The sequence below is a fragment of the Nerophis lumbriciformis genome, linkage group LG16, assembly GCF_033978685.3.
Source record: "Nerophis lumbriciformis linkage group LG16, RoL_Nlum_v2.1, whole genome shotgun sequence".
Classification (NCBI taxonomy): domain Eukaryota; kingdom Metazoa; phylum Chordata; class Actinopteri; order Syngnathiformes; family Syngnathidae; genus Nerophis; species Nerophis lumbriciformis.
The window spans coordinates 1,527,983-1,553,704 of record NC_084563.2 but is presented as its reverse complement, the minus strand read 5'-3'; the positions used below and the strand labels follow the sequence as shown (position 1 = coordinate 1,553,704).

At 33.9% G+C, this 25,722-nt stretch overlaps 2 protein-coding genes across 2 annotated transcripts in view; both read left to right on the top strand.

Moving 5' to 3' along the window:
• slc36a1 (solute carrier family 36 member 1) overlaps window positions 1-25,722 on the top strand; it is a 532,187-nt gene that overhangs the window by 427,414 nt on the left and 79,051 nt on the right. The window lies entirely within an intron of this gene.
• Window positions 14,176-25,722, top strand: part of LOC133581212 (uncharacterized) — a 41,196-nt gene continuing 29,649 nt past the window's right edge. Inside the window, exon 1 of the mRNA XM_061935309.1 lies at window positions 14,176-14,250. The gene's annotated coding sequence lies outside the window, so the exon portion shown is untranslated. The remainder of the gene's footprint in view (window positions 14,251-25,722) is intronic.

The window sequence follows — 25,722 nt, the reverse complement described above, 5'->3', positions numbered from 1 at the left end:
TGTTTGAAATGTGCATTACCCGTGTTTAAAATGTGCATTACCCATCTTTAAAATGTGCATTACCCATGTTTAAAATGTGCATTACCTATCTTTAAAATGTGCATTACCCATGTTTGAAATGTGCATTACCCATGTTTGAAATGTGCATTACCCATCTTTAAAATGTGCATTACCCATGTTTGAAATGTGCATTACCCATGTTTGAAATGTGCATTACCCATCTTTAAAATGTGCATTACCCATGTTTGAAATGTGCATTACCCATGTTTGAAATGTGCATTACCCATCTTTAAAATGTGCATTACCCATGTTTAAAATGTGCATTACCCATGTTTGAAATGTGCATTACCCATGTTTGAAATGTGCATTACCCGTGTTTAAAATGTGCATTACCCATCTTTAAAATGTGCATTACCCATGTTTAAAATGTGCATTACCTATCTTTAAAATGTGCATTACCCATGTTTGAAATGTGCATTACCCATGTTTGAAATGTGCATTACCCATCTTTAAAATGTGCATTACCCATCTTTAAAATGTGCATTACCATGTTTGAAATGTGCATTACCCATGTTTAAAATGTGCATTACCACGTTTGAACTGTGCATTACCCATGTTTAAAATGTGCATTACCCATGTTTAAAATGTGCATTACCCATGTTTAAAATGTGCATTACCCATGTTTAACATGTGCATTACCCATGTTTAAAATGTGCATTACCTATCTTTAAAATGTGCATTACCCATGTTTGAAATGTGCATTACCCATGTTTAAAATGTGCATTACCCATGTTTAACATGTGCATTACCCATGTTTAAAATGTGCATTACCTATCTTTAAAATGTGCATTACCCATGTTTGAAATGTGCATTACCCATGTTTGAAATGTGCATTACCCATCTTTAAAATGTGCATTACCCATCTTTAAAATGTGCATTACCATGTTTGAAATGTGCATTACCCATGTTTAAAATGTGCATTACCATGTTTGAACTGTGCATTACCCGTGTTTAAAATGTGCATTACCCATGTTTAAAATGTGCATTACCCATGTTTGAAATGTGCATTACCCATGTTTGAAATGTGCATTACCCGTGTTTAAAATGTGCATTACCCATCTTTAAAATGTGCATTACCCATGTTTAAAATGTGCATTACCTATCTTTAAAATGTGCATTACCCATGTTTGAAATGTGCATTACCCATGTTTGAAATGTGCATTACCCATCTTTAAAATGTGCATTACCCATGTTTGAAATGTGCATTACCCATGTTTGAAATGTGCATTACCCATCTTTAAAATGTGCATTACCCATGTTTGAAATGTGCATTACCCATGTTTGAAATGTGCATTACCCATCTTTAAAATGTGCATTACCCATGTTTAAAATGTGCATTACCCATGTTTGAAATGTGCATTACCCATGTTTGAAATGTGCATTACCCGTGTTTAAAATGTGCATTACCCATCTTTAAAATGTGCATTACCCATGTTTAAAATGTGCATTACCTATCTTTAAAATGTGCATTACCCATGTTTGAAATGTGCATTACCCATGTTTGAAATGTGCATTACCCATCTTTAAAATGTGCATTACCCATCTTTAAAATGTGCATTACCATGTTTGAAATGTGCATTACCCATGTTTAAAATGTGCATTACCACGTTTGAACTGTGCATTACCCATGTTTAAAATGTGCATTACCCATGTTTAAAATGTGCATTACCCATGTTTGAAATGTGCATTACCCATGTTTGAAATGTGCATTACCCGTGTTTAAAATGTGCATTACCCATGTTTAAAATGTGCATTACCCATGTTTAATATGTGCATTACCCATGTTTAAAATGTGCATTACCCATGTTTGAAATGTGCATTACCCGTGTTTAAAATGTGCATTACCCATGTTTAAAATGTGCATTACCCATGTTTAAAATGTGCATTACCCATGTTTAAAATGTGCATTACCCGTGTTTGAAATGTGCATTACCTGTGTTTAAAATGTGCATTACCCATGTTTAAAATGTGCATTACCCATGTTTAAAATGTGCATTACCCATGTTTGAAATGTGCATTACCCATGTTTGAAATGTGCATTACCCGTGTTTAAAATGTGCATTACCCATGTTTGAAATGTGCATTACCCATGTTTGAAATGTGCATTACCCATGTTTAAAATGTGCATTACCCATGTTTAAAATGTGCATTACCCATGTTTAACATGTGCATTACCCATGTTTAAAATGTGCATTACCCATGTTTGAAATGTGCATTACCCATGTTTGAAATGTGCATTACCCATGTTTAAAATGTGCATTACCCATGTTTAAAATGTGAATTACCCATGAAAGATTACACCGCTAATCTACTTTCCTAATTTGTATTGGCCATGTTTCAAATGTTGTTCTCATGTTCAATTCACTCGTCCAGCTAGTTAACGCGGCTGTAGCTAGTAAACTAGGATCTGAGCTGCAGCCGGCCACCGTGGCTCCCACTCCCTCCCCTCTGTTGCAAGTCTCCAGATGTATGTTGTCATATGTATATGTGCTTGGCTATGGAGGTTTACCCACTCCAGACTTAGGAGCTCAGTCTAGATTGTATTTCTTTACTCATCCTCCCCCAGCGTTGAACTTTTTTCCATTTTTTACGAGGTTTTTTGTGACGACCCACAGCGTTCCTGTTCTGTAACCCTGTACACTGTTTGTTTGTCTCATCTTGTTCTGTAACCCTGTACACTGTTTGTTTGTCTCATCTTGTTCTGTAACCCTGTACACTGTTTGTTTGTCTCATCTTGTTCTGTAACCCTGTACACTGTTTGTTTGTCTCATCTTGTTCTGTAACCCTGTACACTGTTTGTTTGTCTAATCTTGTTCTGTAACCCTGTACACTGTTTGTTTGTCTCATCTTGTTCTGTAACCCTGTACACTGTTTGTTTGTCTCATCTTGTTCTGTAACCCTGTACACTGTTTGTTTGTCTCATCTTGTTCTGTAACCCTGTACACTGTTTGTTTGTCTCATCTTGTTCTGTAACCCTGTACACTGTTTGTTTGTCTCATCTTGTTCTGTAACCCTGTACACTGTTTGTTTGTTTAATCTTGTTCTGTAACCCTGTACACTGTTTGTTTGTCTCATCTTGTTCTGTAACCCTGTACACTGTTTGTTTGTCTCATCTTGTTCTGTAACCCTGTACACTGTTTGTTTGTTTAATCTTGTTCTGTAACCCTGTACACTGTTTGTTTGTCTCATCTTGTTCTGTAACCCTGTACACTGTTTGTTTGTCTCATCTTGTTCTGTAACCCTGTACACTGTTTGTTTGTTTAATCTTGTTCTGTAACCCTGTACACTGTTTGTTTGTCTCATCTTGTTCTGTAACCCTGTACACTGTTTGTTTGTCTCGTCTTGTTCTGTAACCCTGTACACTGTTTGTTTGTCTCATCTTGTTCTGTAACCCTGTACACTGTTTGTTTGTCTCATCTTGTTCTGTAACCCTGTACACTGTTTGTTTGTCTCGTCTTGTTCTGTAACCCTGTACACTGTTTGTTTGTCTCATCTTGTTCTGTAACCCTGTACACTGTTTGTTTGTCTCATCTTGAACGGCTTTGTGCTGACAACAAAGTACTGTTGTACTTGTGCAATGACAATAAAGACCTGCCTACCTACATACCTACTATCTTAGACTACGTAGACCTACCTACCTACCTACGATCTTAGACTATGTAGACCTACCTACCTACGATCTTAGACTACGTAGACCTACCTACCTACCTACCTATGATCTTAGACTACGTAGACCTACCTACCTACCTACCTACCTACCTACGATCTTAGACTACGTAGACCTACCTACCTACCTACCTACCTACCTACCTACCTATGATCTTAGACTACGTAGACCTACCTACCTACCTACCTACCTACCTATGATCTTAGACTACGTAGACCTACCTACCTACCTACCTACCTACCTACCTACCTACCTACCTACCTACCGACCTACCTATGATCTTAGACTACGTAGACCTACCTACCTACCTACCTACCTACCTACCTACCTACCTATGATCTTAGACTACGTAGACCTACCTACCTACCTACCTACCTACGATCTTAGACTACGTAAACCTACCTACCTACCTACCTACGATCTTAGACTATGTAGACCTACCTACCTACCTACCTACCTACGATCTTAGACTACGTAGACCTACCTACCTACCTACCTACCTACCTACCTACCTACAATCTTAGACTACGTAGACCTACCTACCTACCTACCTACAATCTTAGACTACGTAGACCTACCTACCTACCTACCTACCTACCTACCTACAATCTTAGACTATGTAAACCTACCTACCTACCTACGATCTTAGACTACGTAGACCTACCTACCTACCTACCTAACTACCTACATATGATCCTAGACTACGAGCAGCAAAAATACTTCTCTACAATTTTATAAAAGATTAGACCGCTAATCTACTTCAACATGTTTTAAACATTGTTTTTATTTTAAAATGGCTCCTCATAATAAACTAGCTAACACAGCTGTAGCTAGTGACTAACAGACTTTACAAGCAGTTAGTACATTTCATGAGTGAGAGCTAAATGTACTTTCAGAATTAACATCAGCCATGTTTGGAATGTTGTTTTTGTTTGAAAGTTGTATGAGCTAGCTAACGAGGATGTCAGACTAGCATCATGGACTACACATCATGAATGATTACTAGCTAACGAGGATGAAACTAGGATGTCAGACTAGCATCATGGACTACACATCATGAATGATTACTAGTTAACGAAGATGAAACTAGGATGTGAGACTAGCATCATGGACTACACATCATGAATGATTACTAGTTAACGAGGATGTCAGACTAGCATCATGGACTACACATCATGAATGATTACTAGTTAACGAAGATGAAACTAGGATGTCAGACTAGCATCATAGACTACACATCATGAATGATTACTAGCTAATCTACATTCAAATTCCATGTTCAGAATGTTGTTTTTGTTTTAAAATAGCTCATTATTAGAGCGAGCTAACACAACTGTAGCTAGGATGTCAAACAGACAATTGACGAGCTTTCATGAATGATTAGACAGCTAATTCAAAATCAAATGTTTACAATGTATGTGTGCCCTGCTAATAGCTAATTAGCTTGATGGCAGCCATGTTGTTGAAGCAATCGTGCTTACATTTGATACACACATATAATACTCTATAAAAGATTACAGTCAGTAGATTTTACGTTAATAAACTGGATGGCCAGAATTTGACTGCAACAAGTACACCTCACTTTTAGAACGACTACATGATTATTTGCTGTGGAGAAAAAAAAAAGCACTTTGATAAAGAAGGTGAGAAACACTATTGAATTAAAAAAATACTTACTCACAAAGTACGAAGGTGACGAGCGTGTATCTCTTCCCTTCTCTGCTTTTATTTATTATTTAAATGTCTTTATTCATGTAGAACTATAATCACTTTCTCCATTAAATGTGTTTTGTGCTCATATTTTAGTACGCATTGTTTGGATCGCCATGATTTCTCATCAGAGAACATTTGGTTCGGTTTTTGTCAGAGTGCTTGGAAAGGAATAGGATAAAAAAAAAAGATATGAATGTATGAATACGGTATATATATATATGTATTGTAAAATGTATAAAATAAAATAAATAACTTTTTTTTTAATGAAAATAAGAAAAGGAATACAAAAACAATATTTTAAAATATATATAAATTAAAAAAATAAATACATTTAAAATAAAATATGCAGAGGAAAACGGAAAAATATTTAAACATTTTAAAATGTAATTTAAAAAAAAACAAAAAAACATTCAAATAAAATTAGAAAAACAATTCCAAATAAATATGTGAAATATTTTTTTTAAAATTAGTTAATTAAAAATAAAGAATATGAACCAAAATGTATAGTTGAGGCGATAGACATGTCAAATAAGTATACGAGTATATATAATATAAGTATATGTCAAATAAGTATATGATGTTGACAAGCAAGAATCATAAGTAGACAAATAAAAAGGTAGTATTTGTTATGTAGCAGGCGATCAATAGTTAATGTTTGTTATGAAGCAGGCGATCAATAGGTAATATTTGTTATGAATGAAGGTAGCAGGCGATCAATAGTTAATATTTGTTATGAAGCAGGCGATCAATAGGTAATATTTGTTATGAATGAATGTAGCAGGCGATCAATAGTTAATATTTGTTATGAAGCAGGCGATCAATAGTTAATATTTGTTATGAATGAAAGTAGCAGGCGATCAATAATTAATAATTGTTGTGAATGAAGGTAGCAGGCGATCAATAGTTAATATTTGTTATGAATGAAGGTAGCAGGCGATCAATAATTAATAATTGTTATGAATGAAGGCAGCAGGCGATCAATAGTTAATATTTGTTATGAAGCAGGCGATCAATAGGTAATATTTGTTATGAATGAATGTAGCAGGCGATCAATAGTTAATATTTGTTATGAAGCAGGCGATCAATAATTAATAATTGTTATGAATGAAGGTAGCAGGCGATCAATAGTTAATATTTGTTATGAATGAAAGTAGCAGGCGATCAATAATTAATAATTGTTGTGAATGAAGGTAGCAGGCGATCAATAGTTAATATTTGTTATGAATGAAGGTAGCAAGCGATCAATAATTAATAATTGTTATGAATGAAGGCAGCAGGCGATCAATAGTTAATATTTGTTATGAAGCAGGCGATCAATAGTTAATATTTGTTATGAAGCAGGCGATCAATAGGTAATAATTGTTATGAATGAAGGTAGCAGGCGATCAATAGTTAATATTTGTTATGAAGCAGGCGATCAATAATTAATAATTGTTATGAATGAAGGTAGCAGGCGATCAATAGTTAATATTTGTTATGAATGAAAGTAGCAGGCGATCAATAATTAATAATTGTTATGAATGAAGGTAGCAGGCGAACAAAAGTTAATATTTGTTATGAAGCAGGCGATCAATAATTAATATTTGTTATGAATGAAGGTAGCAGGCGATCAATAAGGTGAGATTAAAATCAATAAATTGAGCGTTAATAGAAGATGTTCCAACTGCACCTTTCCAGATGTTTCCCAGCCAGACGTCAGAGGGGACCTGCCAGACATTCCTCCCACACAAGGTGCTCCTTGCCTGGGCAGCAACTACCAGGACAACCCCCTCTCCTGCCAGACTGTCCTCCCACACAAGGTGCTCCCTGCCTGGGCAGCAACTACCAGGACAACCCCCTCTCCCTGCTGGCTGCTTCCTCCATCATCACTGCCTTCATCCCCAGCAGGAGCACCAGGAGCACCAGGAGCGTTCTTCTTCTTCTTCTTCTTCTTCTTCTTCTTCTTCTTCTTCTTCTTCTTCTTCTTCTTCTGTGGCGCCGCCCTCAGCCAATCACACACAGGAGGCAATTAATTCTCAGCATGCCCCTCCCCCATCCTCCCCCATCCTCCACATCACTGTTGCTTTGTTCCTCACTAGCTCCTCCCCCACAAGACCTGGACTCTTCAAGGACAATCTGGGTAGGTGTACCACTAGGGGTCCATATTCCAACACAGTGTTACTGTTCAAACTGTGTGTCATGTTACAGTGGTCAAACATGTTCAATAAAATTGCTTTGTTTTTAATGAATACTTAGGTCTACTACACTACTGTATTTAATGTTGTCATTATGGTGGTACTTAATGAATACTTAGGTCTACTACACTACTGTATTTAATGTTGTCATTATGGTGGTACTTAATGAATACTTAGTCTACTACACTACTGTATTTAATGTTGTCATTATGGTGGTACTTAATGAATACTTAGGTCTACTACACTACTGTATTTAATGTTGTCATTATGGTGGTACTTAATGAATACTTAGTCTACTACACTACTGTATTTAATGTTGTCATTATGGTGGTACTTAATGAATACTTAGGTCTACTACACTACTGTATTTAATGTTGTCATTATGGTGGTACTTAATGAATACTTAGGTTTACTACACTACTGTATTTAATGTTGTCATTATGGTGGTACTTAATGAATACTTAGGTCTACTACACTACTGTATTTAATGTTGTCATTATGGTGGTACTTAATGAATACTTAGGACTACTACACTACTGTATTTAATGTTGTCATTATGGTGGTACTTAATGAATACTTAGGTCTACTACACTACTGTATTTAATGTTGTCATTATGGTGGTACTTAATGAATACTTAGGTCTACTACACTACTGTATTTAATGTTGTCATTATGGTGGTACTTAATGAATACTTAGTCTACTACACTACTGTATTTAATGTTGTCATTATGGTGGTACTTAATGAATACTTAGGTCTACTACACTACTGTATTTAATGTTGTCATTATGGTGGTACTTAATGAATACTTAGGTCTACTACACTATCCATCCATCCATTTTCTACCGCTTATTCCCTTTTGGGGTCGCGGGGGGCGCTGGAGCCTATCTCAGCTACAATCGGGCGGAAGGCGGGGTACACCCTGGACAAGTCGCCCCCTACTACTTAACTTGAGGGGCCCAACTTTTCCATATGTCTGTGCTGCCAACACAATATAGTTGTATGTTATTAATGAATGATCATGTGTATGTTATTAACATGTAATTACCGTATAATTAACATGTTTGGACAAAATCTCGCCAAATGTGTCCCATTTATTTGTGCTGACTAACTAATATATCTTTTATGTTAATCATGTTTTATGTGGCTGGTGATGATGTTCATCATTCCAAAACTATACAAGTTGGACAAATACAATTGCAGTTGGAAGTAGTTTGTGTTGGTTGCTATGGCAACAGTTGCAGCAATAGAAATAGCAACAAACAGATGAGAATGTAAATGTGAAGAAACACAATGGAAGGAAAAGTGCTTGGGAATTGTCCAATTTGGGAGATAACATTTCTTCTTGCAATCACTTCCTGTCATCATCTTGATTGGTTTTTCAGAATAAAACGCCTCTGGAGCGCTTCGGCCTTGTTTGCTTGATTGGAAAGAGAAAATATTTCAGGACGAGGAGCGATAAGAATGTCCCTCAAAAGATAAAAATGTCCCTCAAAAGTCTGTTTGGAAAGTGGAATATGATTTGTGGGGGTCTTATTCCACTAACTATTCATGCTTTCATCCTATTCCACTAACAATTCATGCTTTCATCCTATTCCACTAACCATTCATGCTTTCATCCTATTCCACTAACCATTCATGCTTTCATCCTATTCCACTAACTATTCATGCTTTCGTCCTATTCCACTAACTATTCATGCTTTCGTCCTTTTCCACTAACTATTCATGCTTTCATCCTATTCCACTAACTATTCATGCTTTCGTCCTTTTCCACTAACTATTCATGCTTTCATCCTATTCCACTAACTATTCATGCTTTCATCCTTTTCCACTAACTATTCATGCTTTCATCCTTTTCCACTAACTATTCATGCTTTCATCCTATTCCACTAACTATTCATGCTTTCATCCTTTTCCACTAACTATTCATGCTTTCATCCTTTTCCACTAACCATTCATGCTTTCATCCTATTCCACTAACCATTCATGCTTTCATCCTTTTCCACTAACTATTCATGCTTTCATCCTATTCCACTAACTATTCATGCTTTCATCCTTTTCCACTAACTATTCATGCTTTCATCCTTTTCCACTAACCATTCATGCTTTCATCCTATTCCACTAACCATTCATGCTTTCATCCTTTTCCACTAACTATTCATGCTTTCATCCTATTCCACTAACCATTCATGCTTTCATCCTATTCCACTAACTATTCATGCTTTCATCCTTTTCCACTAACTATTCATGCTTTCATCCTATTCCACTAACTATTCATGCTTTCATCCTTTTCCACTAACTATTCATGCTTTCATCCTATTCCACTAACTATTCATGCTTTCATCCTTTTCCACTAACTATTCATGCTTTCATCCTTTTCCACTAACTATTCATGCTTTCATCCTATTCCACTAACTATTCATGCTTTCATCCTATTCCACTAACTATTCATGCTTTCATCCTATTCCACTAACTATTCATGCTTTCATCCTTTTCCACTAACTATTCATGCTTTCATCCTTTTCCACTAACTATTCATGCTTTCATCCTATTCCACTAACTATTCATGCTTTCATCCTTTTCCACTAACTATTCATGCTTTCATCCTATTCCACTAACTATTCATGCTTTCATCCTATTCCACTAACTATTCATGCTTTCATCCTATTCCACTAACTATTCATGCTTTCATCCTATTCCACTAACTATTCATGCTTTCATCCTATTCCACTAACTATTCATGCTTTCATCCTTTTCCACTAACTATTCATGCTTTCATCCTTTTCCACTAACTATTCATGCTTTCATCCTTTTCCACTAACTATTCATGCTTTCATCCTTTTCCACTAACTATTCATGCTTTCATCCTATTCCACTAACTATTCATGCTTTCATCCTTTTCCACTAACTATTCATGCTTTCATCCTATTCCACTAACTATTCATGCTTTCATCCTTTTCCACTAACTATTCATGCTTTCATCCTTTTCCACTAACTATTCATGCTTTCATCCTATTCCACTAACTATTCATGCTTTCATCCTTTTCCACTAACTATTCATGCTTTCATCCTATTCCACTAACTATTCATGCTTTCATCCTTTTCCACTAACTATTCATGCTTTCATCCTATTCCACTAACCATTCATGCTTTCATCCTTTTCCACTAACTATTCATGCTTTCATCCTATTCCACTAACTATTCATGCTTTCATCCTTTTCCACTAACTATTTATGCTTTCATCCTATTCCACTAACTATTCATGCTTTCATCCTTTTCCACGAACTATTCATGCTTTCATCCTATTCCACTAACTATTCATGCTTTCATCCTTTTCCACTAACTATTCATGCTTTCATCCTATTCCACTAACTATTCATGCTTTCATCCTATTCCACTAACCATTCATGCTTTCATCCTATTCCACTAACTATTCATGCTTTCATCCTATTCCACTAACAATTCATGCTTTCATCCTATTCCACTAACTATTCATGCTTTCATCCTATTCCACTAACCATTCATGCTTTCATCCTATTCCACTAACAATTCATGCTTTCATCCTATTCCACTAACAATTCAGTGATAACATAACATTTAGATTACACTTAAGGTGTGCTACAAAAACACCAATCAAAGATCCTCCAAATAACAGGAGTACTCTGCTGTTTTTAAATATGTGCTACAAAACTCTAGTCAAAGATCCTCTATGTGTCAGGAGTTCTGTTTGCTGTTTTTAAAGAAGGATTCCAAAACAATGATCAAAGATCCTCTATACTATACGTCAAGAGCTCCTAGATGTTTTTAAAGATGTACTACAAAACATTAATCAAAGATCCTCTAATTGTCTGGAGATGTGCTGTTTTTAAAGATGTGCTACAAAACACTGATCAAAGATCCTCTATCCATCAAGAGCTCTATATTGTGTGTTAAAAATTGTGCTACAAAAACACAATCAAAGATCCTTTAAAGCCAGGCGTTTCATATACTGTTTTAAAAGATACTACGTCATTCTAATCAAAGATCCTCTATACGTCAGGAGCTCCATATACTGATTTTAAAGATGTGCTACAAAACACTGATCAAAGATCCTCTATACTATACGTCAAGAGCTCCTTATGATGTTTTTAATCTATGTCAGGAGCTCCATATGTTAAAGGACGCGCTACAAAAACGTTCAAAGATCCTCTAAATGACAGCAGCGTCTCCCCCCCCCCCCCCCCCCCCGCCCTAAGGCCCCCCTCTCGTTGTCATGTGACTTGAAGGTCAATTAAGCAAAATGAACTATGACCCTGAAACAAAATGTTCTTGCAAATATTATTACTGTTGTTCAAATATGGTCATGTGACCTACAGGCAGTCCCTGTTGGATGTCAGTCAAAAGATTGTTAATTAAAGACGATGTGTCTTCTGATAAATATTTGGACTCTTCTTCAAAAAGATGATTTGATTGTTATTTATTTATTATTAAATAAATAAATATTAGTGTCATTCTTGTCTCTTTACTGCCCCCCCCCCTGTGTATGAATGCTGTTACTTTACTGCCCCCCCTGTGTATGAGAGTCGTTACTTTACTGCCCCCCCCTGTGTATGAATGCTGTTACTTTACTGCCCCCCCCTGTGTATGAATGCTGTTACTTTACTGCCCCCCCTGTGTATGAATGCTGTTACTTTATTGCCCCCCCCGTGTATGAATGCTGTTACTTCACTGCCCCCCCTGTGTATGAAAGTGTTACTTTACTGCCCCCCTGTGTATGAATGCTGTTACTTTACTGCCCCCCTGTGTATGAGAGTCGTTACTTTACTGCCCCCCCTGTGTATGAGAGTCGTTACTTTACTGCCCCCCCTGTGTATGAATGCTGTTACTTTATTGCCCCCCCGTGTATGAATGCTGTTACTTCACTGCCCCCCCTGTGTATGAAAGTGTTACTTTACTGCCCCCCCTGTGTATGAAAGTGTTACTCTACTGCCCCCCTGTGTATGAATGCTGTTACTTTACTGCCCCCCCTGTGTATGAATGCTGTTACTTCACTGCCCCCCCTGTGTATGAAAGTGTTACTTTATTGCCCCCCCCGTGTATGAATGATGTTACTTTACTGCCCCCCCCGTGTATGAATGCTGTTACTTTACTCAGCACAAGCTGCAGTTTTCATATTAGCCACTAGAGGACAGCACATCTCTTAAATTGGTTAATTTTTGTATTCTATTTAGTCTAAAGAACAATAAAATAGTTATGTTTTTTTTTTACATTGAAATATTGTTTAGTCAATGAGGTTTATGGTTGAAGGAAGTGTAATTCACCCTTTCATCACTAGGTGGAGACATTACTCATCATCCACTTGCCGTGTAGGAGGTGGTCCTAAAGAGGTGTGTGTGTGTGTGTGTGTGTGTGTGTGTGTGTGTGTGTGTGTGTGTGTGTGTGTGTGTGTGTGTGTGTGTGTGTGTGTGTGTATGTATGTGTGTGTGTGTGTGTGTGTGTGTGTGTGTGTGTGTGTGTGTGTGTGTGTGTGTGTGTGTGTGTGTGTGTATGTATGTGTGTGTGTGTGTGTGTGTGTGTGTGTGTGTGTGTGTGTGTGTGTGTGTGTGTGTGTGTGTGTGTGTGTGTGTGTGTGAGTCATATTTGTCCTCCCACTAATGGCCGTGCTGCTCAAGGATGGATGAAGGTGTTGTTGCCATGGATACAAGAAGAGTCATGAATTATTGAAATATATTTATTTTTACATTGGAGTGGGATTCTCACCATTTTCTTCTTCTTCTCCAACTTCTCTCTTCTTGCCAGGTGGCGCCCCCTGCTGGCGGCAGCAGGGAGACGCCAAAGAGGAGCAAAATGCAGGCGAGCACTCACTCTGCTGCAGAGAAAAGTCTTTTTACTTGTAAGTTTAGTCACGTGTGAAGAAAGTTCTAGCACTTTGTGACTGTAATCAGCAACATTTTTCACGGAAAATAACTTTTTTTTTCATCTTCACTTTCAGAAATGAACTTTATTGCTGTTTTGTTAGAACTTTGATTGTTGTGTGTGTGATTATTCCTCTCAGACGTCTCCTGCTCACCACATCAATTCATATTTAACATTACAATGGACATTTATATTTAATGCAGAAGATGTGTGTCAAAGAAGATGACAGCATAGAAATAAAATATCATCTTCATGGTTGAAATATGATCAGAAGAAATATTCACAACTCAAATATTCTCATCAAATATGACTTAGTTGGCCAAAAGTGTTCTATTTGATTCTTCTCCTAAATGATTACTTTCTTCTTGTAATAATACAAACATGCCAAAATATTATCATTGCACTTATTTCAATCATTCATATTTCAATCATTCATATTTCAATCATTCATATTTCAATCATTCATTTGAATGATCAAATATTCTGACATTATTCCACTAAAATAAAACTCGGATGTGTAAAACATATTCTTCTAGTTTTATTCTCCTAAAATGACAAATCAATTCTGATGATGTTTTGGTCTTTTGTTGTGGTTATTTATGTCGGAGTGACGCATCTTCTCACATTAGACGATCTCTGCTCTGCCTGTGTCAGCGAGGAGGAAGCAGAGGAAGAGGAGGAAGATGAAGTTGTTCTTCCTCCATGTGAGACGTTAGTGAGTCTTCAGGACCAGAGTGAGTGAGTGAGTACGTCACTTCTTCTCTTCCACACCGACATGATGACGTCACGTTTATTGTTGGCTTGTCATTTCCACGCCATCTTTTTACGTGAGGTGACGTCACCACGCTGTTATGAATCATGCTAATGACTAGCAGCTAACAGCTAGCATCAGCTAAATGTGGTCTTTAATGACTTAGTCAAGATGTATTTAATGACTTAGTCAAGATGTCTTTAATGACTTAGTCAAGATGTCTTTAATGACTTAGTCAGGATGTATTTAATGACTTAGTCAAGATGTATTTAATGACTTAGTAAATATGTCTTTAATGACTTAGTCAAGATGTCTTTAATGACTTAGTCAGGATGTCTTTAATGACTTAGTCAAGATGTATTTAATGACTTAGTAAATATGTCTTTAATGACTTAGTCAAGATGTCTTTAATGACTTAGTCAGGATGTCTTTAATGACTTAGTCAAGATGTCTTTAATGACTTAGTCAAGATGTCTTTAATGACTTAGTCAATATGTTTTTAATGACTTAGTCAAGATGTCTTTAATGACTTAGTCAAGATGTATTTAATGACTTAGTCAAGATGTCTTTAATGACTTAGTCAAGATGTCTTTAATGACTTAGTCAGGATGTATTTAATGACTTAGTCAAGATGTATTTAATGACTTAGTAAATATGTCTTTAATGACTTAGTCAAGATGTCTTTAATGACTTAGTCAGGATGTCTTTAATGACTTAGTCAAGATGTATTTAATGACTTAGTAAATATGTCTTTAATGACTTAGTCAAGATGTCTTTAATGACTTAGTCAGGATGTCTTTAATGACTTAGTCAAGATGTCTTTAATGACTTAGTCAAGATGTCTTTAATGACTTAGTCAATATGTTTTTAATGACTTAGTCAAGATGTCTTTAATGACTTAGTCAAGATGTATTTAATGACTTAGTCAAGATGTATTTAATGACTTAGTCAAGATGTCTTTTATGACTTAGTCAAGATGTCTTTAATGACTTAGTCAAGATGTATTTAATGGCTTAGTCGATATGTATTTAATGACTTAGTCAAGATGTCTTTAATGACTTAGTCAAGATGTATTTAATGACTTAGTCAAGATGTCTTTAATGACTTAGTCAAGATGTCTTTAATGACTTAGTCAAGATGTTTTTTAATGACTAAGTCAAGATGTCTTTAATGACTTAGTCAGGATGTCTTTAATGACTTAGTCAAGATGTATTTAATGACTTAGTAAATATGTCTTTAATGACTTAGTCAAGATGTCTTTAATGACTTAGTCAGGATGTCTTTAATGACTTAGTCAAGATGTCTTTAATGACTTAGTCAAGATGTCTTTAATGACTTAGTCAATATGTTTTTAATGACTTAGTCAAGATGTCTTTAATGACTTAGTCAAGATGTATTTAATGACTTAGTCAAGATGTCTTTAATGACTTAGTCAAGATGTCTTTAATGACTTAGTCAGGATGTATTTAATGACTTAGTCAAGATGTATTTAATGACTTAGTAAATATGTCTTTAATGACTTAGTCAAGATGTCTTTAATGACTTAGTCAGGATGTCTTTAATGACTTAGTCAAGATGTATTTAATGACTTAGTAAATATGTCTTTAATGACTTAGTCAAGATGTCTTTAATGACTTAGTCAGGATGTCTTTAATGACTTAGTCAAGATGTCTTTAATGACTTAGTCAAGATGTCTTTAATGACTTAGTCAATATGTTTTTAATGACTTAGTCAAGATGTCTTTAATGACTTAGTCAAGATGTATTTAATGACTTAGTCAAGATGTATTTAATGACTTAGTCAAGATGTCTTTAATGACTTAGTCAAGATGTCTTTAATGACTTAGTCAAGATGTATTTAATGGCTTAGTCGATATGTATTTAATGACTTAGTCAAGATGTCTTTAATGACTTAGTCAAGATGTATTTAATGACTTAGTCAAGATGTCTTTAATGACTTAGTCAAGATGTCTTTAATGACTTAGTCAAGATGTTTTTTAATGACTAAGTCAAGATGTCTTTAATGACTTAGTCAAGATGTATTTAATGACTTAGTCAAAATGTCTTTAATGACTTAGTCAAGATGTCTTTAATGACTTAGTCAAGATGTCTTTAATGACTTAGTCAAGATGTATTTAATGACTTAGTAAATATGTCTTTAATGACTTAGTCAACATGTCTTTAATGACTTAGTCAAGATGTCTTTAATGACTTAGTCAAGATGTTTTTTAATGACTAAGTCAAGATGTCTTTAATGACTTAGTCAGGATGTCTTTAATGACTTAGTCAAGATGTCTTTAATGACTTAGTCAAGATGTTTTTTAATGACTAAGTCAAGATGTCTTTAATGACTTAGTCAGGATGTCTTTAATGACTTAGTCAACATGTCTTTAATGACTTAGTCAGGATGTCTTTAATGACTTAGTCAAGATGTTTTTTAATGACTAAGTCAAGATGTCTTTAATGACTTAGTCAGGATGTCTTTAATGACTTAGTCAAGATGTTTTAATGACTAAGTCAAGATGTCTTTAATGACTTAGTCAAGATGTATTTAATGACTTAGTCAAAATGTCTTTAATGACTTAGTCAAGATGTCTTTAATGACTTAGTCAATATGTTTTTAATGACTTAGTCAAGATGTCTTTAATGACTTAGTCAAGATGTATTTAATGACTTAGTCAAGATGTATTTAATGACTTAGTCAAGATGTCTTTAATGACTTAGTCAAGATGTCTTTAATGACTTAGTCAAGATGTATTTAATGACTTAGTCGAGATGTATTTAATGGCTTAGTCGATATGTATTTAATGACTTAGTCAAGATGTCTTTAATGACTTAGTCAAGATGTATTTAATGACTTAGTCAATATGTCTTTAATGACTTAGTCAAGATGTCTTTAATGACTTAGTCAGGATGTATTTAATGACTTAGTCAAGATGTATTTAATGACTTAGTCAAGATGTATTTAATGACTTAGTAAATATGTCTTTAATGACTTAGTCAAGATGTTTTTTAATGACTAAGTCAAGATGTCTTTAATGACTTAGTCAGGATGTCTTTAATGACTTAGTCAAGATGTTTTTTAATGACTAAGTCAAGATGTCTTTAATGACTTAGTCAAGATGTATTTAATGACTTAGTCAAAATGTCTTTAATGACTTAGTCAAGATGTCTTTAATGACTTAGTCAATATGTTTTTAATGACTTAGTCAAGATGTATTTAATGACTTAGTCAAGATGTCTTTAATGACTTAGTCAAGATGTCTTTAATGACTTAGTCAAGATGTTTTTTAATGACTAAGTCAAGATGTCTTTAATGACTTAGTCAAGATGTATTTAATGACTTAGTCAAAATGTCTTTAATGACTTAGTCAAGATGTCTTTAATGACTTAGTCAAGATGTCTTTAATGACTTAGTCAAGATGTATTTAATGACTTAGTAAATATGTCTTTAATGACTTAGTCAACATGTCTTTAATGACTTAGTCAAGATGTCTTTAATGACTTAGTCAAGATGTTTTTTAATGACTAAGTCAAGATGTCTTTAATGACTTAGTCAGGATGTCTTTAATGACTTAGTCAAGATGTCTTTAATGACTTAGTCAAGATGTTTTTTAATGACTAAGTCAAGATGTCTTTAATGACTTAGTCAGGATGTCTTTAATGACTTAGTCAACATGTCTTTAATGACTTAGTCAGGATGTCTTTAATGACTTAGTCAAGATGTTTTTTAATGACTAAGTCAAGATGTCTTTAATGACTTAGTCAGGATGTCTTTAATGACTTAGTCAAGATGTTTTAATGACTAAGTCAAGATGTCTTTAATGACTCAGTCAAGATGTATTTAATGACTTAGTCAAAATGTCTTTAATGACTTAGTCAAGATGTCTTTAATGACTTAGTCAATATGTTTTTAATGACTTAGTCAAGATGTCTTTAATGACTTAGTCAAGATGTATTTAATGACTTAGTCAAGATGTATTTAATGACTTAGTCAAGATGTCTTTAATGACTTAGTCAAGATGTCTTTAATGACTTAGTCAAGATGTATTTAATGACTTAGTCGAGATGTATTTAATGGCTTAGTCGATATGTATTTAATGACTTAGTCAAGATGTCTTTAATGACTTAGTCAAGATGTATTTAATGACTTAGTCAATATGTCTTTAATGACTTAGTCAAGATGTCTTTAATGACTTAGTCAGGATGTATTTAATGACTTAGTCAAGATGTATTTAATGACTTAGTCAAGATGTATTTAATGACTTAGTAAATATGTCTTTAATGACTTAGTCAAGATGTTTTTTAATGACTAAGTCAAGATGTCTTTAATGACTTAGTCAGGATGTCTTTAATGACTTAGTCAAGATGTTTTTTAATGACTAAGTCAAGATGTCTTTAATGACTTAGTCAAGATGTATTTAATGACTTAGTCAAAATGTCTTTAATGACTTAGTCAAGATGTCTTTAATGACTTAGTCAATATGTTTTTAATGACTTAGTCAAGATGTCTTTAATGACTTAGTCAAGATGTCTTTAATGACTTAGTCAAAATGTCTTTAATGACTTAGTCAAGATGTCTTTAATGACTTAGTCAATATGTTTTTAATGACTTAGTCAAGATGTCTTTAATGACTTAGTCAAGATGTATTTAATGACTTAGTCAAGATGTATTTAATGACTTAGTCAAGATGTCTTTAATGACTTAGTCAAGATGTCTTTAATGACTTAGTCAAGATGTATTTAATGGCTTAGTCGATATGTATTTAATGACTTAGTCAAGATGTCTTTAATGACTTAGTCAAGATGTATTTAATGACTTAGTCAAGATGTCTTTAATGACTTAGTCAAGATGTCTTTAATGACTTAGTCAAGATGTTTTTTAATGACTAAGTCAAGATGTCTTTAATGACTTAGTCAAGATGTATTTAATGACTTAGTCAAAATGTCTTTAATGACTTAGTCAAGATGTCTTTAATGACTTAGTCAAGATGTCTTTAATGACTTAGTCAAGATGTATTTAATGACTTAGTAAATATGTCTTTAATGACTTAGTCAACATGTCTTTAATGACTTAGTCAAGATGTCTTTAATGACTTAGTCAAGATGTTTTTTAATGACTAAGTCAAGATGTCTTTAATGACTTAGTCAGGATGTCTTTAATGACTTAGTCAAGATGTCTTTAATGACTTAGTCAAGATGTTTTTTAATGACTAAGTCAAGATGTCTTTAATGACTTAGTCAGGATGTCTTTAATGACTTAGTCAACATGTCTTTAATGACTTAGTCAGGATGTCTTTAATGACTTAGTCAAGATGTTTTTTAATGACTAAGTCAAGATGTCTTTAATGACTTAGTCAGGATGTCTTTAATGACTTAGTCAAGATGTTTTAATGACTAAGTCAAGATGTCTTTAATGACTTAGTCAAGATGTATTTAATGACTTAGTCAAAATGTCTTTAATGACTTAGTCAAGATGTCTTTAATGACTTAGTCAATATGTTTTTAATGACTTAGTCAAGATGTCTTTAATGACTTAGTCAAGATGTATTTAATGACTTAGTCAAGATGTATTTAATGACTTAGTCAAGATGTCTTTAATGACTTAGTCAAGATGTCTTTAATGACTTAGTCAAGATGTATTTAATGACTTAGTCGAGATGTATTTAATGGCTTAGTCGATATGTATTTAATGACTTAGTCAAGATGTCTTTAATGACTTAGTCAAGATGTATTTAATGACTTAGTCAATATGTCTTTAATGACTTAGTCAAGATGTCTTTAATGACTTAGTCAGGATGTATTTAATGACTTAGTCAAGATGTATTTAATGACTTAGTCAAGATGTATTTAATGACTTAGTAAATATGTCTTTAATGACTTAGTCAAGATGTTTTTTAATGACTAAGTCAAGATGTCTTTAATGACTTAGTCAGGATGTCTTTAATGACTTAGTCAAGATGTTTTTTAATGACTAAGTCAAGATGCCTTTAATGACTTAGTCAAGATGTATTTAATGACTTAGTCAAAATGTCTTTAATGACTTAGTCAAGATGTCTTTAATGACTTAGTCAATATGTTTTTAATGACTTAGTCAAGATGTCTTTAATGACTTAGTCAAGATGTCTTTAATGACTTAGTCAAAATGTCTTTAATGACTTAGTCAAGATGTCTTTAATGACTTAGTCAATATGTTTTTAATGACTTAGTCAAGATGTCTTTAATGACTTAGTCAAGATGTATTTAATGACTTAGTCAAGATGTATTTAATGACTTAGTCAAGATGTCTTTAATGACTTAGTCAAGATGTCTTTAATGACTTAGTCAAGATGTATTTAATGGCTTAGTCGATATGTATTTAATGACTTAGTCAAGATGTCTTTAATGACTTAGTCAAGATGTATTTAATGACTTAGTCAAGATGTCTTTAATGACTTAGTCAAGATGTCTTTAATGACTTAGTCAAGATGTTTTTTAATGACTAAGTCAAGATGTCTTTAATGACTTAGTCAAGATGTATTTAATGACTTAGTCAAAATGTCTTTAATGACTTAGTCAAGATGTCTTTAATGACTTAGTCAAGATGTCTTTAATGACTTAGTCAAGATGTATTTAATGACTTAGTAAATATGTCTTTAATGACTTAGTCAACATGTCTTTAATGACTTAGTCAAGATGTCTTTAATGACTTAGTCAAGATGTTTTTTAATGACTAAGTCAAGATGTCTTTAATGACTTAGTCAGGATGTCTTTAATGACTTAGTCAAGATGTCTTTAATGACTTAGTCAAGATGTTTTTTAATGACTAAGTCAAGATGTCTTTAATGACTTAGTCAGGATGTCTTTAATGACTTAGTCAACATGTCTTTAATGACTTAGTCAGGATGTCTTTAATGACTTAGTCAAGATGTTTTTTAATGACTAAGTCAAGATGTCTTTAATGACTTAGTCAGGATGTCTTTAATGACTTAGTCAAGATGTTTTAATGACTAAGTCAAGATGTCTTTAATGACTTAGTCAAGATGTATTTAATGACTTAGTCAAAATGTCTTTAATGACTTAGTCAAGATGTCTTTAATGACTTAGTCAATATGTTTTTAATGACTTAGTCAAGATGTCTTTAATGACTTAGTCAAGATGTATTTAATGACTTAGTCAAGATGTATTTAATGACTTAGTCAAGATGTCTTTAATGACTTAGTCAAGATGTCTTTAATGACTTAGTCAAGATGTATTTAATGACTTAGTCGAGATGTATTTAATGGCTTAGTCGATATGTATTTAATGACTTAGTCAAGATGTCTTTAATGACTTAGTCAAGATGTATTTAATGACTTAGTCAATATGTCTTTAATGACTTAGTCAAGATGTCTTTAATGACTTAGTCAGGATGTATTTAATGACTTAGTCAAGATGTATTTAATGACTTAGTCAAGATGTATTTAATGACTTAGTAAATATGTCTTTAATGACTTAGTCAAGATGTTTTTTAATGACTAAGTCAAGATGTCTTTAATGACTTAGTCAGGATGTCTTTAATGACTTAGTCAAGATGTTTTTTAATGACTAAGTCAAGATGCCTTTAATGACTTAGTCAAGATGTATTTAATGACTTAGTCAAAATGTCTTTAATGACTTAGTCAAGATGTCTTTAATGACTTAGTCAATATGTTTTTAATGACTTAGTCAAGATGTCTTTAATGACTTAGTCAAGATGTCTTTAATGACTTAGTCAAAATGTCTTTAATGACTTAGTCAAGATGTCTTTAATGACTTAGTCAAGATGTATTTAATGACTTAGTCAAGATGTCTTTAATGACTTAGTCAAGATGTCTTTAATGACTTAGTCAAGATGTTTTTTAATGACTAAGTCAAGATGTCTTTAATGACTTAGTCAAGATGTATTTAATGACTTAGTCAAAATGTCTTTAATGACTTAGTCAAGATGTCTTTAATGACTTAGTCAAGATGTCTTTAATGACTTAGTCAAGATGTATTTAATGACTTAGTAAATATGTCTTTAATGACTTAGTCAACATGTCTTTAATGACTTAGTCAAGATGTCTTTAATGACTTAGTCAAGATGTTTTTTAATGACTAAGTCAAGATGTCTTTAATGACTTAGTCAGGATGTCTTTAATGACTTAGTCAAGATGTCTTTAATGACTTAGTCAAGATGTTTTTTAATGACTAAGTCAAGATGTCTTTAATGACTTAGTCAGGATGTCTTTAATGACTTAGTCAACATGTCTTTAATGACTTAGTCAGGATGTCTTTAATGACTTAGTCAAGATGTTTTTTAATGACTAAGTCAAGATGTCTTTAATGACTTAGTCAGGATGTCTTTAATGACTTAGTCAAGATGTTTTAATGACTAAGTCAAGATGTCTTTAATGACTTAGTCAAGATGTATTTAATGACTTAGTCAAAATGTCTTTAATGACTTAGTCAAGATGTATTTAATGACTTAGTCAATATGTTTTTAATGACTTAGTCAAGATGTCTTTAATGACTTAGTCAAGATGTATTTAATGACTTAGTCAAGATGTATTTAATGACTTAGTCAAGATGTCTTTAATGACTTAGTCAAGATGTCTTTAATGACTTAGTCAAGATGTATTTAATGACTTAGTCGAGATGTATTTAATGGCTTAGTCGATATGTATTTAATGACTTAGTCAAGATGTCTTTAATGACTTAGTCAAGATGTATTTAATGACTTAGTCAATATGTCTTTAATGACTTAGTCAAGATGTCTTTAATGACTTAGTCAAGATGTTTTTTAATGACTAAGTCAAGATGTCTTTAATGACTTAGTCAAGATGTATTTAATGACTTAGTCAAAATGTCTTTAATGACTTAGTCAAGATGTCTTTAATGACTTAGTCAAGATGTCTTTAATGACTTAGTCAAGATGTATTTAATGACTAAGTCAAGATGTCTTTAATGACTTAGTCAACATGTCTTTAATGACTTAGTCAAGATGTCTTTAATGACTTAGTCAAGATGTTTTTTAATGACTAAGTCAAGATGTCTTTAATGACTTAGTCAGGATGTCTTTAATGACTTAGTCAAGATGTCTTTAATGACTTAGTCAAGATGTTTTTTAATGACTAAGTCAAGATGTCTTTAATGACTTAGTCAGGATGTCTTTAATGACTTAGTCAACATGTCTTTAATGACTTAGTCAGGATGTCTTTAATGACTTAGTCAAGATGTTTTTTAATGACTAAGTCAAGATGTCTTTAATGACTTAGTCAGGATGTCTTTAATGACTTAGTCAAGATGTTTTTAATGACTAAGTCAAGATGTCTTTAATGACTTAGTCAAGTGTGTACTGTAGGTGTAAGTGTGCAGAGTAAGTGTGTACTATAAGTGCAAGTGTGTACTGTAGGTGTAAGTGTGTACTGTAAGTGCAAGTGTGTACTGTAGGTGTAAGTGTGAACTGTAAGTGTAAGTGTGTACTGTAGGTGTAAGTGTGTACTGTAAGTGCACGTGTGTACTGTAGGTGTAAGTGTGTGTGTAAGTGCAAGTGTGTATTGTAGGTGCAAGTGTGTACTGTAGATGTAAGTGTGTACTGTAGATGTAAGTGTGTACTGTAGATGTAAGTGTGTACTGTAGGTACAAGTGTGTACTGTAAGTGTAAGTGTGTACTGTAGGTGCAAGTGTGTACTGTAGGTGTAAGTGTGTGTGTGTAGGTGCAAGTATGTACTGTAGGTGCAAGTGTGTACTGTAAGATTGCTTTACACATACACACATCTGAATACACACACAACTCTTACATGGAAGAAGTGTTTAATGTAATGATACAGACACACACACATTATCATACAGACACACACTTACACACACATTATGATAAAGACATACAGACACACACACACACACTATGATACAGACACACACACATTATGACACACACACAAACACATTATGATACACACACATTACGATACAGACACACACACATTATGATACAGACACACGCACACACACACACACACACACATCATGACACACACATTATGATACAGACACACACACACATTACGATACAGACACACACACAACATTATGATACAGACACACACACACACACACACACATCATGACACACATTATGATACAGACACACACATTATGACACACACACACAAACACATTACGATACAGACACACACACACACACACACACACGTTATGATACAGACACACACACACACACACACACACATTATGACACACAAACACACACACATTATGATACAGACACACACATTAGGATAGACACAAACACTATGATACAGACACACACACACCTTGTGATACAGACACACACACACACATTATGACACACACATTATGATACAGACACACACACACATATTAAGATATACACACACACATTATGACACACACACACACACACACACAAACACATTATGATACAGACACACACACACATTATGACACACAAACACACACACATTATGATACAGACACACACACACATTATGATACAGACACACACACACACACATTATGACACACATTATGATACAGACACACACACACATATTAAGATACACACACACATTATGACACACACACACACACACACACACAAACACATTATGATACAGACACACACACACACATTATGACACACAAACACACACACATTATGATACAGACACACACACACCTTATGATACAGACACGCACACACACATTATGACACACAAACACACACACACATTATGATACAGACACACACACAAGTACACAAACACGTGAATTGGATGACACAAGCACAGATTGAGATACACGTTTGAAAATAATGTTGCTACATTAATACTTGGTAGAATGTGAATGGAATGTGAATGGAATGTGAATGGAATGTAAATAGAATGTGAAAGGAATGTGAATGGAATGTGAAAGGAATGTGAATGGAATGTAAATAGAATGTGAAAGGAATGTGAATGGAATGTGAAAGGAATGTGAATGGAATGTGAATAGAATGTGAAAGGAATGTGAATGGAATGTGAAAGGAATGTGAATGGAATGTGAATAGAATGTGAAAGGAATGTGAATGGAATGTAAATAGAATGTGAAAGGAATGTGAATGGAATGTAAATAGAATGTGAAAGGAATGTGAATGGAATGGTGGCCTCAGGAGTCAGAAGGAATGTTTGTGTGCACAAGGATCTTCTTCATAGACATTCTGTATCTTCACTAGCTGGAGATGTGATGTTTGTCTAATTAAATTATATTATATATATAGATATATATTATATATATATATATTATATTATTTATTATTATTTATTGTTATTATTGTGTATTGTGAGCGAACTGTGGTGCTGAATTTTCCCCAGGGATCAATAAAGTACTTTCTTTTGTATTCTATTCTATTCTAAATATTGTAACTATTCTTATCAGAATGTTCAGTGGTAGAAACATC